The 12,654-nt window shown below is 39.8% G+C and overlaps 1 pseudogene; it reads left to right on the top strand.

Moving 5' to 3' along the window:
- LOC137235733 (protein serrate-like) overlaps window positions 1-5,781 on the top strand; it is a 267,267-nt pseudogene extending 261,486 nt beyond the window's left edge.
- Window positions 5,782-12,654: the final 6,873 nt, after the last annotated feature.

Raw genomic sequence — 12,654 nt, 5'->3', positions numbered from 1 at the left:
GCTCAACTGGAAGAGCAAGAAGGACGTCTTTCCTCGAAGTTGGAGGCGCAAGACACAAAAATTTTACAGTTTGAAGAAAACATCGAGGCCGAGATGGATGCTTTGAGAGGACGTATCGAGCAGTTGCAACTAAATCGCCCAGCAGTTTCAACGAGTAATCCAAAGATAAAAACACCATCCTTTGACGGTTCTCTTCCTTTCCAGGTCTTTAAGCTAAAATTTGAGAAGACCGCAACAGTGAACAACTGGAATGCTGCAGATAAAGTTGCTGCATTGCTCGTAGCTTTAAAAGGACCAGTTACGGAAACCATACAGACCATCCCAGAGTACGAGCGGAACAACTACGAAACATCGATGAGCGCTTTAGAGAGACGTTACGGAAGCGAGCATAGGAAACAGATATTTCAAATTGAGTTGCAAAACCGCTAACAAAAAGCAAATGAGACAATGCAGGAGTTTGCTTCAGGTATTGAAAGATTGGCTCATCTTGCAAATGCGGACGCACCCGTGGAATACACTGAAAGGGTAAAAATCCAGAGCTTCATAAATGGCACGCGAGATGTGGAAACGAAGCGGGCTACATATGCGGATCCAAAACTAACATTTGTTGAAACGGTATCGCATGCACTGACTCAGGAAACAGCCTCACTTTTGAGTAAGCCAGCGTACAAAGCTCTTCGCGTGGAAGTGGAAGGCCAGAGTGGGTAGACGCAATATTGGAGGCGCTGAAAGGATCGCAAAAGCGGAGTGAAAAAGTTATCGAGTGCTTCAAATGCGGGTAGTCCGGTCACATTGCACGTCATTGCGATCTTGGTCCTAATAGTTCCAACAATGTGGGTGGCCGTAAACGCAAAGCTGGAGGAGATGAGCAAGAGCGAGTAAGAGGTAGAGATCGAGAGCTAGATCCAGCTATTGAATGTCCTGTGATATCTGTGTCGCAAATTGGAAGGAAATCAAGCAGCCTTACCGTCAGAGGGAATGTGGATGGCAAGGAGCGTGTACTGACTATAGATACGGGCGCATCTCATTCCTTGATTTGATCTGATTTAGTCAACAGGAGAGTAAAACCGTTACCTGGAGCAAGGTTGCGTACGGTCACTGGCGAGTATAACCAATTTCAGGGAGAAGTGATATGTGAAGTCTTGATTGGAAAAGTCACGGTTCTACACAAATTCGTTGTGGCGAAGATCGTTGAAGAAGTCATATTGGGAGTGGACTTCTTGGTTGACCATGACATCAAGATCGATATGCTGAGGAGGGTAATGCTTTACGAGAACCAGGATATACCACTTAACTTCAAGTTGGAGAAAGGGTTTAGTAGTAATCGAGTAATGGTGGGGAAGACTCGACAGAGGCCATGAAAGTCAGAAGAAAAGGTTGATGGATCGAATGGGCCAAATAAAGCGAAATTAAAAGTACCTGCGAGAAAAAGACCGGCATCGCCAAACCGTAGTCGACGCACTAAAACAACTGAAAGAATTTTTCAGAAAGAATGCAAGGATGGTTTCAAGCCAGCGCGCACTACTGATGTGAGACGTCCAGACGATAATGATGATGCAAATTCAATCCGTCAAGTGCAAGCTCTGCGAAGATGTTCATTGGCGAAACAACAGGGTGCGAGGGAACGATCAAGAATAATGAGTAGTAAGATGAAACGCAGGTACAATGAGAACAAAAATTCGGAAGGTTTCTTGGAGGGAGATTTGGTACTGCCATACAACCCTCACCGGCGGAAAGGTGTTCCATCCAAATATCGGTGCAGTTGGGAAGGCCCGTACAGCGTTGTGAAGACGATCAGTGATGTCATCTACCGCATACAAGCAATTGGGAAATCACGAAATAGAAGAGTGTTACATTTGGCGATGCTAGCAGCGTTTAGATCGAGAGATTTGTCTGATCGGGACGATCAGACTTAGGTGGAGGGCAATGTTACGAATATTAGCAAAACTAAGGGGTGCTGATATCTCTAAGCCGATGCTAAGCAGTGACGTGAATTCACATCAATAATTCAATCATTATGTATCTACATAAACGAAACAATAATTGCGTCTACACATATGTACCATGTAGGTATACGAGCAGCGGAGAATCAAAGCAAAAACACATGCATATATCTGAGATACTCCTGAAAGTATGCAATGAGAGAAGCTATAAAATCGTGCAATTGTAGTTACAGCTGAGAAGTTGAGAGCTAATGGCAATTAGTAGATTCTGCAAATGGAAGCACCTAGAAGATGCGAACGTTGAAATCAGAGAGTATAAAAGGCAGCAAATTTAGAGGCGCTGGAATTCAGTTTGATTTGAGCTATCAAGCAGTTTCGATTAAGACGCTATCTAGCGAGCAAGAGCAGTATTATTTTGAAAGTCAGTTTTATTTAACCTATCAGTTTGGTTATTAAGCCAGCTAGTTGCGAAGTATAAGTGTTATTGTGAAGTACTTTAATAAAGGCCATTTTTCCATTATTCAATATTGGAGTTATTTATTCAACAGTTTAGTGATACGAACTTAGAAAAAGGGCAAATAAGAGGATTTGCAGGAAATTCGTTACACTATTATAGTTTGGAACCGTTTCAGTTTATGTGCCGAATTTGCTATTTCGACTTGTTCTAAATTTTTTTTCCGGCTTCTCTTCTACAATTGTTTCTGTTTTTGTTTATGTTTTGGTGTTTCTTTATCTTTGGTTTCTTTTTCACAATTTTCTCTGATTTCTCCTTTATTTCGGTTTCTATTTCACTGTTTCAGTTTCTCTTTCAGTTTCTGTTTCAATATCTGTTTTAGTTTCTGTCTCAGTTTCAGTTTTTGTTTCAATTTCTGTTTCAGTATCTGTTTTTATGGCGGCGACCGTGGTGTGATGGTAGCGTACTCCGCCTACCACACCGAATACCCTGGGTTCACACCCGGGGCAAAGCAACAACAAAATATTAGAAATAAGGTTTTTCAATTAGAAGAAAATTTTTATTTATTTATTTTTTATCTGTTTTTCTTTCTGTCACAGTTTCAGCTTTTGTTTCAATTTCTGTTTTAGTTTCTGTCTCAGTTTCAGTTTTTGTTTCAGTTTCTGTTTTCTGACAAAGTTTTCAGTCTTTGTTAGTTTCTGTTCTGGTTTGATTTCGATTAAATGTTTGGAATCGCTTAAGTTTATGTGTCGGCTCTTCTGTTTCGACTTCTGTTCAATTTTTGTTCCTCCTCCCTCCTATTCTTGTTTCCGTTTCTGTTTCAGTTTATGCCTTAGCTTTTCTTTATCCTTGGTTTCATTTTGCTCTGATTTCTCGCTTATTCCGGTTTCTATTTCACTGTTTCTGTCTCAGTTTTTTTTTCAGTTTCTTTTCAGTTACTGTTTAGTTTCTGGTTCAGTATCTGTTTTAGGTTGTCTGTCTCAGTTTCAGTTTCTGGTTCAGTTTATTTTCTGTTCCTGTTTAGTATCTGTTTCAATATCTGTTTAATTTTTTCTGTTTCAGTTTCTTTTCTGTTACTGTTTAGTTTCTTTTTCAGTCTCTTTCAGCTTCAGTTTCAGTTTATTTTCAGTTTCTGTTTAGTTTCTGTTTCAATATATGTTTTAGTTTTTCTGTTTCAGTTTCTCTTGAGTTCTTGTTTAGTTTCTGTTTCAGTATCTGTTTTAGTTTTTCTGTCAAATTTTCAGTTTCTGTTTCAGTTTATTTTCAGTCCGTGTTTACTTTCTGTTTCAACATCTGTTTTAGTTTTTTTGTTTCAATTTCTTTTCAGTTCTTGTTTAGTTTCTGTGTATCTGTTTTAGTTTTATATGTCAGTTTAAGTTTCTGTGTCAGTTCCTGTTTAGCTTCTGTTTTAGCTTCTCTTTTGGTTTCTCATATTTGCGGTTTCTTTGTCAATTTAAAGGCAAATTTGATTAATTGTCATTGAAAGGTCGCAATTAATACCGAAATAAAATTTGTTTGGAATTATAATAAATATTTCTTGTAAACTAAATTTGTTTAGTATGATATTCCGAAATTGCCTTAAAATGATTATGCAAATATTTAAATTATGCGCGTTGACAACGATTTTACGGTCAATTAGTTAAGTTTTATATTTTTATTTGCCTTTTATAAATTTTGTGTAATTAATCAGCGAAACTGTAAGAAATGCAAAAGCGGTTCAGATCAATTGATTTTGTAGATATTTTAGTTTAGGTTAAAATATTAGAGTACAACGTGAAAAATGCGGAGTTTGAACATTTGACTGTAGGAGATTTCAGAAATTGATGAAAAATGTTACAACTCTGTGAATTCTTCCAATGTATCTTTTGTTGAATGAACTTAGAAAAGTTAGCTCAGGAAAAACATACATACATATATGCGATATAACTTGTAAAATATACATTTTACAAAAATAATAAAGCTGGTTTTGAAGACAACAAATTAATATAATACCTAATTATAATTTAATTTCTCTTCAGCTGTTTTTCATAGTCTAATTACCTCCAGTGGGGGTAATCTTGCTGAAGTAAACCTACAACAATTTCCGCCCAAAATACGTGTCACAATATAAGTCGGCGTGAGATCGTACGTGAAGAAGTGCTGGAAAAATGTGGCTATGATGTGCCAGCTGAACGTATTGAAGAAGTTATGACGTACAGGTATGATGACATGCTTCCCTTATAATAAAGCAATGACTTTAAAGTTAATCCAACTTACCAGTAAATTTTGTTGCTTTAGCTTGCTGGTCTACCGTCTAGGGGTTTAAACAGTATTTATTTTGGTCGGCGGGTTAATAGTATGCTAATGATATGGATATTATTGACCTTAAAAAATCCGTTGTGACTTTCACTTTCTCTGGTTTAAATAAAGCAGCAAAAAATGCGTCTTACGGTAAATGAGGACAAGATGAAGTACTCGCTGCTATCCAAGAAATAATCTTCACATTCGGGCCCTGTCAGCCACGCCACTGTTGACGGATACAAATTCGAGATTGCGGAAGACTTCACCTATCTAGGAACCAGGCTTAACAACGAAGACAATGTGGGCTAAGAAGTCTGACGGATTCGACTCTAGCCTACATTGGATTGAGTAGTCCTCTTTCGACTAACAAAAATCAAGTTCTACAAATTAATCATCATACCTGTCCTGGTATGTGGGTCGGAATTATGGACGGTGTCCAGAGAAGATGAAAAAGCTTTTGGAATGTTCTTAAACTCTCGTTATATCAGGAGCATATGTGAAGTTGCAAATGTTATCATAGTCTCGAAAAAAAACTTCCTTAAGCAAGCTGTTCTGATTGTAGAAGCACTATTTACTCAGTATAGTCATTAGTTGTTGTTTGTTGTAGCGATAAGGACACTTCCCGCTTGTGGCTCGGGGAGTGTTATCGATGTTGACGGTCCTTTGCCGGATGCAGATTCGCTACGTCGCGGTGACAAGCACCGTCACGGGAACGATTTGGTTTACCACATGAAACCTTCTAGGCCATCCCGCCGATAATCTTGGTAAATAGCGTCCTTCTTAAAGTAGTATAATTATTTATAATTGTATTACTTATAAATAAATAAACACACCTGGAAATCTTAACCCTTACTAAGCTTCTGGATATATTTGGAAGTCATTGTCCACCACCACGTAGATATATATGTATATATTAATATCTTATTCAACGCCGTTTACATATATTTTTATATTTTGTATTATTTAATAGATCCGGGCTGGTTCCTCTGGCGCTTTACAAGCATTATACTATTGTGAAGTAACGGATGATGATCGTGCTACCAAAGGTGGCGGTGTCGACTCTGAGATAATCGAAGTGGTTGCGTATACTGTGGAAGAAGCTAGGAAACTTGTGTCACAAGGCGCAAAAATAAATAGTCCAACCAGTTGCCTCTTTGGTGTTTCATGGTTACTTATGAATAAAGCGCCAAAGCTTATTTGATATAGATAATATGTATTGCGCCATTTAAAGAACCTGATTTTGGTGAAATTAATTTCCAACGCAAAAGTTATACAACTTCAATTTCTGTACGTAAATATCGTAAAAATTGTTATTAACTTAATCTCATATTTAGCCTTAGCTTAAAGCCAATTGATTGCTATATATTATATATATTCTAAAAATTTTCAATATTAAATTAATATCTATATTACGTATATAATTTTGGATTAAAACGATAATGGATAAGGTTTATATCGTAACATATAAGGTCTTATATCGTAACATATGTAATATCGTAAAATTAAAACATCAAGAAAAGCAAGTGACTTGGAGATGCATTACCTACCCAGTTTTTGAATCTGTTGTGAAGTCAATGTATGTATAACGTCAATGATATATGAAATGCGGATAAACATTTTTTTTTATTTTTTTTTTCGATCAGGCATATCGTTGCGTGTAAGTTCTGTTTGTCCGCATATATATATATATATATATTTGTACATATTTTAACTTGTAAAAATTTTTATATCTGTGGTTTTTGTTTTCTTGTTTATGGTAGTCCTGATAATGACTACAGGTTGAAGTCGAAATATCGACCAATAAAATATTAAAAAAAAAAGGAAAATAAACGTGTTTTATTTACTTTACGGCCTCAAGCTCATCAAAACAACATACTTATTTATTTTTGTTTTGAATGTGATAAGTAGATCCGTAGTTGGAAGTTCCGCAGCTGCACGAGTGATGTATCATTGTGAAGTATGCAGACTAGAGGTATTATAAAATAAAAATTCCACCCAGTTGCTTCTTGGGTATTTCGTGGTTTTTAACTAATAAGGCAACAAAGCTTCATTGACTTAAAATCAGTGAAACTTATTTTGAATGCATAAGACATATAGCTGCGAATAAAAGATGACGCTCCGGCCAAGAAAGTGTTTCTAACGGAACCCGCCTATGGAAGCAGAGGTAGAGGGCGCCCCTATTCCGCTGGAAGGAACAGGTGGAAAAGGATTTAATCTACCTTGGTGTGACCAATTGGCGCCGATGGGCAGAGAGCAGAGCTATGCAGTAATGATGACTTAAGTAATCAATACCCGTCGATTCCCCATTACATGTACTTGAGTAAAGTAATCAATTGCTTTCCTCCACAGTAAAGGAATTGATTACATTTAAATCCTTCAAAAAAAATAGCAAAAGTAATTTTGTTTTTTTGAGGCTCAAGTACAAAAAATTTTTTGCTTTTAATTGAAAAAAAAAATATATATATATATACGTTGCTCAAATATAATTTATACCCAGGGGCGTCGTATCAGCCGTATCAATTATACGGGCCCCCAAACCACGAGGCCCCCAACGTGCGTGCAAAAATTAATAAAAACTTCCCAATTTTATTTTACTTCTGAAATGAAAAGATTGAAAACAAACAAATTGTTTTTTGCGCGCTCAAAAGTTGACAACACCCTTCACTACATAGGTTATTATCGTTGGCTACGGGCTTTCCCCGTTTCAGTCATACACTTCAACGGAGATGCCCCCGTAAAATAATACGTCTAATCTGCATACGAACCAAGGAGAGCAGTGTTTATTGAAGTATTTAATTTAATTGTGCATTACATTGTAATACCATACAAACAATTTGTTCTCCTGATTAAATTGTGTTAGTAGAGATTTGTAAAAAACAATGAGTGAAAGGAAAAGAAATTATCCCAGCGGTGCTACGATAAGGAAAAATAAACAGAGAAGGGGGGAGGTCATAAAAAAGTGCCCAAAATTTCTTCATTTTTTCAGACATCTTCTGTAAGTGATTGCAAAGGTAAGCCAACATCAAATATAAATGATTTAATAAATCCGTTTTCTGAAAAAAGGCAAGGAGTGTGAACATTTAATTTGATCTGTTTCTTATGTTTTTGTTAAATAGTGATACATATGTATAATAGGCTAGATGACTACTTTTTTTAATACCAAAATTTAAAGCTATTTGTATAACTAAAATAAGAAAGTATTTTTCTTTTAATATCTTTAAAGATAACGAAGATATGGACCTTTTAAATCACTGTCATCACTATCATATAAATCCATATAAATCTTGTGCACTTTTCAAATGTTTTGTATGAGGATATGTGATCGTGACGTCATAATCCGTTTTTCCAGAAAAGGATAGAAAACCAATAAAAGCAAACTTTGTGAGGCTATAACTAACTTTGTTATTTCACTCTTGTTTGCGCCTAATTGGCATCTCTATATGTAATCATATCAAACGTCAATTAGTGGCATTGGCAGCACCGACTGTCAGCTGTCAATGGCTACTTCCGTTTAGCTTAATAGTAATTAAACAAAGAAAAACAAGTGCAAGTGTTTTTTATAATCGGCTATAATCCTCGCGTAAGAAAACCTTACAACCCGCAACCCGCAGTTTAACGCTAACATTTTGGTCCATCGATCCGGGTCGCGCAATATTTCCGCAAAATACAGTACACATCGCTGTAATTAAAACATTTCATAAAAACCCGCAAATAAAAAATGTCTTCTTTGAAAGTTCGCGATTCTGCTTTAAATGCATTAAAGCGGCATTTGCAATCGAGCAAAGCCGATTCGCTTGCAGTCGATGTAGAGGCTGCAACCACATATTTGCAATTGCTAGAGGAGCAGTGGGAACGTTTCTGCAAAGCACAAGAAGAAGAGGAGGTGTCGTGTGGCGACGAAAACACAGCAGTAGAAGAGCTTGCACGAATTCAAGGTGAGGAGTGATATTTGATCGCTAAATCAAATTTTAAGCGCATTCTTGCGCCACAAAAGCAACCAACCCCTACAGTAACTCCGACTGCACCTGCACGCATGCCGCTACCGAAGCTGCAGTTACCATCCTTTAGTGGCGATCCAACAAAATGGATCACTTTTCATGACGCATTCTGTTCGCTAGTGAATTCCCATGCAAGTTTTTCGGTCGGACAGAAGTTGCAATACTTGCGCAATTGTTTAAACGGTGAAGCATTGGAATTAGTTAGTAGTTTTGCTGTAAGCGACAGCAACTACAGGATATGCTGACAGCACGCTATAAAGTTATGCGTATCATAGTGGACAGCCATATAAAAGCATTATCATCGATCGAAAAGGCATCGAAAGACTCCGCAAAAGCAACTAAACACGTTTTAAATTTAACATTGCAGCACGATGGTGCGCTACGTGCCCTCAAACGCCCGGTTGAATTTTGGGACGACTAGCTTGTCCATTTGACTGTTTCGAAATTAGCCTATGAAACGCGAAAACAGTGGGAATTATCGCTTGTAGCCGACGATGTGCCATCGTTTACATCGCTTCGAGATTTTTTGGAAACGCGAGCCCGCTCTTTGGAGATGGTGCCCGCTGCGCTGCCGCAAGCGCACGTACAACTGCAAAGAACGCTTTGCATACAACATGCAACTAATTAGTACCAAAAAATCATCCATCATTAAAAACCGCTAAAACCACATCGTGTGCATAATGCAAAGGTGAGCATCGAATCTACACTTGCGAAAAATTCAACCAACTCGACGCGAGAGCAAAGCTATACACAATCAAATCAGATGGTGCATGTCTAAACTGCCTTAGTAAAGGACATGTTTTCGCTAACTGCCGCAGCTCGTCATCGTGCCGCATATGCCAACGCCGCCACCACACGCTTCTTCAAACGAGGCAGCTCCTGCTATGCAAAATGCCGTCCAAAACAACGTAATGTCACACTACGCCGATGCTGAACCCGTAGTATTACTAGCTACTGCTGACATTTTATTGCAAGATAACTCCGGCCGCTGGCAGCCAGCCAGGGCACTGTACGACAACGGCTCACATGCTTCGTTCATCACGGAGCCCTGCGTTCAAAGACTTCGTTTACCACGAAATATGTCATCAGCTTGCGTCACGGGTACTGGATCCATACAAGGAGGTCGCACAAAGGGTGAGGTCAAGTTATCCATAGCGCCAAAGTCACTAAACTCTAAATTTCACATGAGTACGCCTATTTTATCTAAAATTACTAACGACCTACCAACAAACGCCTTATCCGAATCACGGTGGCCGCATGGCAGTGGCTTACCGCTTGCTGGCCCTAACATTTCAAACCTGGTCCGATAGATTTCTTGATTGGCATGGACGAAATGGACAAGTTTTTACTCGACGGCCTAAAAAGGGTGAAAATGGCACTACTATGGCACAGAACACTGTGTTTGGGTGGGTGCTGTTTGGGAACGCGACTCCCTCACAAATAAAACCCCGGGTAATCTCAACGCATTATTGTAATACGCAACTAACTGACCTCCTCGCTAAGTTTTGGGAGCTGGAAGAGCTACCACCTAGAAAGTTTTACACGTCCGAAGAGTTATATTGTGAGAAGTTATTCGACGATACAACACAGCGCTCAACTGACGGCCGATTTATTGTACGTTTACCGCTAAAACCCGAGGTGTTGATTGGCGAGCCACGTAACGCAGCCGTTCGGGCATTGTTGCGAATGGAAAGCAGGTTCGCGACCAACAAAGACCTTCACGAAGTGTACTGCAAATTTATGAAGGAGCTTCTTGACTAAGGTCATATGGAGCAAGATACTTCAACAACGCAAACCGCATACTATATGCCACATCACGCCGTGGTAAAAGAAACAAGTTCCACTACTAAGCTTAGGGTCGTATTCAACGCGTCAATGAAGACGTCGTCAGGGCATTCGTTAAACGACGTGCTAATGGTTGGCCCTCAGCTCCAACAAGATCTCTTCCTGATTTTAGTCCGCTTCCTTCGCTGTGGTATAATTGCGAACATCGAGAAAATGTACCGACAGGTCTACGTCGATAAACGGGACGTCGACTATCAACGCATTGTATGGCGTGAGCATTCATCGCAGCCAATACGCGACTATCGTCTATTAAGGGTTACCTATGGGATAGCATCCGCTTCCCATCTCGCTGTCAAATCATTGCATCGCGGGGCACAACAAGCTGGCGCGTAATATCAAAATATCGCAAATATCGTTACTTCAGATTTTTATATGGATAACTTGCTCTCCGGCTCCGACTCTTTCCAAGAACTAACAGCGCTTCAACGTAACATCTCACACGTCTTATCTCAGTGCGGATTCGAGCTCCGGAAGTGGGCAACAAATTGCAAGCCATTGAGACAACAGATTCCGCATGCGTCTACACAGCTGTCCCATTCCTTGGCTGATGGAAGCGATATCCGAACTCTAGGATGTATTTGGCGCACGGATACCGACTCTTTTGCGATAGCCTTCAATACAGAGCCACTCCAGTGCGAATTAACAAAACGCATTTTTCTCTCCGATACCGGCAAAGTTTTCGACCCTCTCGGCCTCATATCCCCATGCACCATTTGCTCAAAATTTGGTTGCGAAGGATTTGGCGTTGTAATGTCGATTGGGATGAGTTAGTTCCGCCTGAGATAGCTACAGATTGGCTAACGCATAGAAAAGAGCTGGCCGTGCTTTCATCGCTGAAACTAAATCGCTGGCTTGGTACTAGTCCAAACGCCGACACAGAGTTCCATGTTTTCGCTGATGCATCAGAGGCTGCCTATGCAGCCGCTATCTACTGCCGCACTCAGTCATCGGACGACGAGATAAACTTCGTGCTCATTGCTGCGAAAACTAAAGTAGCTCCGCTAAAAACAACTTCGTTACCCCGTCTGGAACTCTGCGCAGCTCATCTAGGCGCTAAACTCGTCCGCCTAATTCAACAAAGTTTTGGTCACAAACTTGAAAAGCTGTACGCGTGGTCAGACTCAACGATAACGTTGGCATGGCTGCAATCAAATCCAAATCGTTGGGCAACGTTCATTGCAAATCGTGTAGCCGATGTACAAGAAGTCTTGCCGTCATCGCATTGGAGACACGTCATCTCAGAGCATAACCCTGCAGATTGCGCTTCTCGGGGTCTCACACCTGCACAGCTCCTCGATCACCGCTTATGGTGGCAGGGGCCACACTGATTATCCGAAACCGATCGTTTTTGGACGCAGCACATAACGAAACATACTACGAATTTGGAACTGAAATCAATCAAAGCTAGTTCTCATGTAACGCAAACGCACGAAGATTGGGATTCACTAACGAAATTTCACTCTTACAACAAACTCAAACGAGTGACCGCACATATACTTCGCTTCATAAACAACGCTCGTATATCTGCTCAGAAGTCGAGGGCACACGAACGGCTGTCCGGACCGTTGATATGCTCTGAAATCTGCAAAGCCGAATTATCTTTGGTAAGGTATTCCCAACCTAACGTTTTCCAACAAGAAACTTCTAATTGCAAGTCAGGGAAGCCAATACCGATAAGTAGTAGCCTCGTTCGTCATCAGCCGTTTTTAGACGACATAGGCATTTTACGAGTAGGAGGTCGAATTAAGAACGCATCGTGCATGAACGATATAAAACATCCGATTATTTTGCCTAAAAATTCACCGCTCGCTAAAGCAATAGCCGCTGAAACTCACATCGGTATGTTGCACGTTGGCCCGAAAATGATGGAAGCTGCTATACAACGTAAATTTTGGATCCCTGGCATTCGCAATTTAGTTCGGGGTACATACCGCCATTGCGTACGATGCAAACGCTTGAACCGCAAACCGCTACAGCAGCAGATGTCCGATCTACCACCTAGTCGCGTTACGAGTACGCGATGCTTCCTTCAAAGTTCGGTCGATTTTTCCGGCTCATATAACGTAAAATTTACTCATGGTAGAGGCGCGAAATCAACAAAGGCGTACACCTGCTCATTTATATGTATGATCAC

Source organism: Eurosta solidaginis, unplaced genomic scaffold, assembly GCF_040869045.1.
Source record: "Eurosta solidaginis isolate ZX-2024a unplaced genomic scaffold, ASM4086904v1 ctg00000128.1, whole genome shotgun sequence".
NCBI classification, from domain to species: Eukaryota; Metazoa; Arthropoda; class Insecta; order Diptera; family Tephritidae; genus Eurosta; species Eurosta solidaginis.
The sequence above is the reverse complement of the archived record's forward strand: the minus strand, read 5'-3'. Positions and strand labels throughout refer to the sequence as shown.